The sequence below is a fragment of the Balaenoptera musculus genome, chromosome 17 (genome assembly GCF_009873245.2).
Source record: "Balaenoptera musculus isolate JJ_BM4_2016_0621 chromosome 17, mBalMus1.pri.v3, whole genome shotgun sequence".
Taxonomy (NCBI): domain Eukaryota; kingdom Metazoa; phylum Chordata; class Mammalia; order Artiodactyla; family Balaenopteridae; genus Balaenoptera; species Balaenoptera musculus.
The window spans coordinates 28,900-35,080 of record NC_045801.1 but is presented as its reverse complement, the minus strand read 5'-3'; positions in this window follow the sequence as shown (position 1 = coordinate 35,080).

The window sequence follows — 6,181 nt, the reverse complement described above, 5'->3', positions numbered from 1 at the left end:
CACCCTCAAGCAGGCCCCACAGTGTTGAGGGGAAAACAACTGTGCCCATCCCAGGGCACCCAGCCTGCAGGGCTTGGGGACCTGGGCCCTGCAGCTACTTGCTGTATTCTTTTGAGATGAGAGCTTCCTGAGGTGTTCCTTCGGCCGTAGTAGATGGAAAGGATACCTTACTTCTGTTCCATGCCCAGCTATTCTACTCCATTCCTCCGTTTTTCTTCATAGAAAAACAGAATGTTGGAGCATTCACCACCATCCACTTATCTGCTCACCATCTTTCTCCCATGTTAGAATGTATGCTCTATGAGGGCAGGGATATTTTTTCATTCATGGCTCTGTCCCCAGCATCTAGAACCATACTCACAATAGGTACTAATTATATGTTTGTGATAACATGAACCCATGAATCAACGATACTAGTTCTGTTAAGGTAAGAGGGTGCTCTTTGGGGAAAAATCATGCCACAACGTTCCATGGGTTATCACACATAAATCTCTCTGTAATACGCGTTGCCCCACGCCCCCACCCCCTTTTCTTTTTTACAAATGAGAAAACAGGCCAGTGAGGTAAAGGCAGGATTATTACCCAGGCTGTCCCTCTCCAAAGGGATACGCTATGCTCTTTCTACCGTTCTTGCTGCTCTGACAAGGGTGGCAGGGTAGAGATCTGGCTTTGCTGTGCCCCTGCTGTGTTCTGAGCAGCACATTGGTTACTCTGTAAACTTGGTTCTACCTAATCCCCTAATACTCCTTCAGAGATTGGTATTTTTATCCCCATTTTGCAGACAAGCACAGTCTGAGAGGTTAGGTTGCTCAGAGTAATCCAGTATACAAGGGGGGAGCTGGACCCACCTCCTGTCCTGTCTAATCCAAATATTCCTATCATAACAGCCCTTGCTCCGTGAACCACAGAACTCACGTGAGGATTCTGACATGGGCAATGTGTGTACCCCTCCTATGTATTCTTGATCTGGGTAAATACCATGGGGTGATTTTTGGGTCCCTCCGATCCTACCATGAGATGGTCCTGAGCTAAAACTTCATTTGCCCATTGACTCCCTAAGCTCCTACACTGGCTGCTGAACAAGATTTTGAATTAACATCAATTCAGAGCCAGAGTCCAGTAACCCCTGCCATAGCCCAATCAACCTCAGACCACTTATACTCTGACAAAGTCAGGGTTATAGATCCATTACAGTGAGGGCAACAAACACATGAACGGCAAGTGTCTCACCAAAGAAAGGAAAACAGAGTTGTTACAGAACTTGGGGAGGGGTGGAGTTTAGGTGAAATCTAAGCGGAGCAGTGTCTTGATGGGCAGGCAAGGCAGGGCTGACTCATCGTGGGTCATCCTGAGGTCTGGACTGTGAAATGGACTTAAGCTCCTGTTTCCTTGGAAACCACAAAATTAAGATAGATGTGGAACGTGGTGTCCAAAACTCCTTATCTGATTCCAGCTGTAAATCAAGGCTGTTCCTCTGCGTCAGTGACTGAGATCCAAGAGTGGGGTGTTTCATTCTTGATGTCGTTTCCAACAGTTTCTGATGTTATAAAGTTTCTCCACGAGCAAGAAAGCAGAGGTATAATGTTACATTTTGTAGCTGCACATCTCTTTGGGAGAAATATTGTTTCCTATTAACTCTAAAGCTGGTTTTTTATCTGTGTCTGTTATTCTAGCCTGATGAACAGTTTACCAGATTTTTTCTTTCTGAGTCTGAGCTAATTTTTACTTTCACATCCTTGAAAAGTGTGGGTATTTCCTGTTCTCTAATGTACAGTTACCCCATCAAATGGCCACATTCCCTTTGGGGGAGAGAATAAAACATAGTATAAATTTTGGGGAGCGTATCAGGGTCTTTCCCCAAGGGAAAGCTTGCCTCTTCTTTTTTCATGAGGTTCAGGTGTCTTTTCACCAGATTTAATGTTTTTTTCACTAGTATTGATATAACCTTTAGTAGGCTGCCTACCTATTTCAGTCACCATCACCATTATCCAGGGCCAAAACATGTGGTCAAACAATTCTATGACTACTCTGGTCCTGGGCCTGTTACAGTGACATGACTGCCCTGTCTTTGAAAGGGTTACATGCTACTGTCTGCTATTTGACCACCCCCACTGAGCATGGAAAACATTTTCATGACAGCCCCTCTAACCATTATTCCCAGCCTACAGAAAATAGCCACTGTAGTCTTTCATGGATGGTGGCACCCCCCTCATCAACACATTTCTCAAAGCCTGGGTGAAAGAAGTGTCTCTAGACTCTCCTGGAGGACACAGGCAGGGGTGGGTGGGCAGGTCCCACAGCATCCACTCCAGCATTCCCATCACCCAAGCCTCTGACTGTCCTGCACTGTGAATTCAGGCAGATCTGACATGCCAGCCTCATCAACGCAGGCCACACCGCATACAGACTTCCATCAGCCAGTCACTGCTGAGACAGCTCCCTGAATGTGCCATCTGCCGTGTAACAAATTCAGTACATTCTCTCCTCTAACAGCCCTAGAATCTATTCCCATTTACATTACCCAGGTTTCTGTTGATAGTAAACTGACAAAGTCTTGCCATCCTTTGCTATGAGGCATTCCTCTCAGGTCAAACTGCACTCATCCCCTGGGTACGCTGGGGTTCAGTTGCTAGAAGCAATCAAAGTTGGTGTGTATTTAGGAAAACCCACATTCCACTGCAAGATGACAGCTCAAGAATGTTGAGGCAGGTAGCTGAGGGTAATTCATTCTGATAAAGTTTTCCATTGTATGTATGAATAAAACCTTTTGTCTTCTCTCCACCTACATTAGATTGTTATCAGGTATTGCTATTACAAACATGGCTGCTATGAACATTTTGGGACACATCTCCTGGTTTTCATGCAAGTCTCTGCTGTGTGTATGTGTAGGAGTGGAATTGGGTTGTGGGCTATTTGCATCTTTGTTAACAGTGCCGAAGTATTTTCCAGTGTGTTGTTCCAACTTCATTCCTATCAACAGTATGTGAGAGTAACTGTTGCTCTGCATTTTTTGCAACACTTGTCGTCATCAACTTTTAATTTTTGCTACTCTGGTGAGTGTAACACGGCATCTCATAGTGATATCATTTTGCACGCCCGCGATTACTAATGAGCTTTGCCCATCTTTTCATACAGGTCAGTTGTGGGAATACCTCGAGCAGTGGAGAAGCTTTAGCAGGTTTTGTAGCAGAGGCTGGTGGCGGAGGCAGGAAATCCTGAAGGCTGGACACAGGGGTGGATGCTAGACCACGTGGTGCAGCTCCCATGCTAGGGACAGGGCATCTGCCAGCACTTCTGCCCACTGCTGAAGGAACGTCTCCAGGAGTCAGGCCTGGAACACAACTGCTGAATCCTAGCTCTTCTGTAGAGCTCACAGACTCAGGAGAAACTGAGACACCCCCCACCCCAAGCCCACATTTTAGGGAGTTGGAACCTCAGTCCAGATGCCCTTGTGTCAGCATCTTTGTGCACCATCCCAGACCTCCCCCCCTCCCCCCACCCCCTGTGCTCACTCTAACCCTCTGTCCAGACCAGGCCACACCTGGCACGATGCTCCAACACCTGGAGACGTGGCCAAGCCCAAGGCCGATGCTGCTAGGACTATCTGGGTCCCCAGAGCAGGTTGCTAAGGTGGGGGCAGGACTCGCCCAGGCTAATTCTGGTGCCTATTTCTCCCGTAGAGCCTGGTGCTGGTTGGGGGCTCATAAGTTCTGCTAAGAGCAGTAGGCTCCTTTCCAGCCCCTTTCCCATTCACAAGGCCCTCCTGTCCTCCAGCTATCCCTTCCTGGGTCGCTACCTACATGACCTTCTAATGCCCCCATGCCCTATTCAAGGATCTGCTCTTGTCCACTCAACAAATACAGTAGCCCCAGCAGCCATCCTGCCCCTCTGGACACAGCCAACTGGACAGGTGTTGACATCCAACCCAGGTGGGCCAGAGTCCATTCCCCAAACTCTGCATCCATGGCCACATTCATTGGAGTCTCACAGGTTTATGGGTACATGAATGGACACCAGACCAGAGACTGGCCAGCATCCTCTCCTTAGAATATGAATTAAAATACTAAGTTCCCAGCGTCATTCTGGCAGGTCTCTTGGAAGAAGCAGATGTGAACCCAGTAACTGTGGTGGCAGCCAGTTTTTCAGCCCAGTGCACTATTAAACTGAGAAGGCAGGTCTGCAGGGAAACTAGGATACAATCCAGGGGTGGGAAATCCAGAAACCTTTCCAGTTCCTGACTCCAGCTGTTTCCTTACCTGGGGTCCCATAAGACATCCCTGGATCCTGACAGATGGTGCTCCCTTCTTTGCTCGGGTTATCTTAAGTAGGTGTCTGTTACTTATAACTAGGAGCCCTAGTGCACACAACTAACCCCTCCAACTTCCATCCTGCAGTTTTCTTCTGGTCCCATCTTCAGATACACAGAAGATGCTGCACGTATGCAGCGTTAAAGTGAAAAAATCCCAGTGCAGTCCTGCTGCCTGGAAACTCAGGTCCTCAGACTCAAGGCAGCAGCTTGAGTCACTTGCCACCCACTCTTGCATGAACATAAGCAATAATGGAATCCACCCGCTACCTTTCAATGCTTGTGAATAAACGCATGAAACTCAAGTAAACCCTAGAATTGGTGGGGAAAGAAGACATGTCAACTACACATGGTAAACCAGTAGGATTGGCAGGGGAACACACAACACATTAACAGGCACTTAAGGGCAGACCATCTTTTTCAGCAGAAAGAGCAGATCTTGGTCCCCTTATGATTCACATCTTCAGTTGTGGTTCAGGAGCTAGTGGTGGAGGTCAAGGACATGGGTCATCCTCAGGAGTCCACCACACCAAGGAATCAGTGGAAATGCCGTAAGACAGGCAGACACAGGAAAAGTGAAGGGCTCCTGTGACCCTTCAGCACCTGCCCCCACTGTCTGGGGTGTCCTTTCTCCTGACAGCAAAGGCCGCCCGAAGTCTCTGGGAATTCTACATAATAATCCCATGTTCTGGCAATAGGCAGACACCAGAACTAACAAAACAACTCTGGATTTACAAATACGACACTCCTGACACCCCCACAGGGAGCAGGTCCTGGTTGGGCCCCATGATCCACACCCTCATGGTGACGGCTGTCTGCCAGGAAGGCTGAGTCCTTGGGCAGCTCCTGCAGCACAAGCTTGAAGGTAGGGGCCCTTCTCAACACCCCCACACCATCCCCACCTGCTGCCAATGTCTGGCCCCCAAGTCCAGTCAGGCTACAAAAGTGTTTCATGGGGAGCAGACCATCCAAACTGCAACCAACTCTACTAGTTCAACGAGTAGTAAACAATGTCTTCCTCCAAGTACTAACTGCCCTGAGTTCCTTCCAGTCATAATCCCACACAGCCTGTGGCAAGAACTACCAATACATGGAGATCTAAGGCAGGAGACTTCACCCACCTGCTGGGCAGCAGGCAGGTGAGAGAGAACACCTGTCACCTCACCAGAACAGCGGCTCCAGGGGGACCTGAAAATATCCTTATTCTTCCCCGTGTGAGGGTATCGAGCCCGACCATATAGAGCAGCAGGAATAGGGGCATCTTCGGGATGAGTACTAGACAGATGGTACGATGTCTGCTGACCAGAGCTCAACCTCCTGCATGTCAAAACTGTCCTGGCCACTGTCCATCTCCCTGTTTCTAGTACCTTTCAGGTGATGAGAGCCTGGGCCACAGTGGGGATTTTGGAAGGTTGTACATCTGCTGGCACTGGCATAAAACTCCTTTAGAAACAGCTTCTTCGCATCAACTGGGGAAACCGAAATGCCCTTCTCAACCGCAGGTAATTGACTGGGTTTAGACACCAGGCGGCACCAGGTGGATGGGCGCCCTGTGCTCCTCACCATGCAGCACAGAGAGGCTTCGAACCGTCAGGAGACAAGTCTGGCTCCAACCAACACTAATGCCATCACCAAGCTAGGTAAGACTGGCTAACAGGGATATTTATGACTGAAATGGACAACATTAGCTATGTAAATAAACTTCAGTACAATTTGGGTAAAACATTTAACTGAAAACTAAAACATAATCCAAATTCACTGCAGGAATTACTCATAAAGACGTTTTAGCCACACAACCTAAAACAGAGAATTAGAATAAAAGCTGAGGTTCTCAATTAAGTAAACTGTCCACCGTATGTAAAGATGAATGTATAA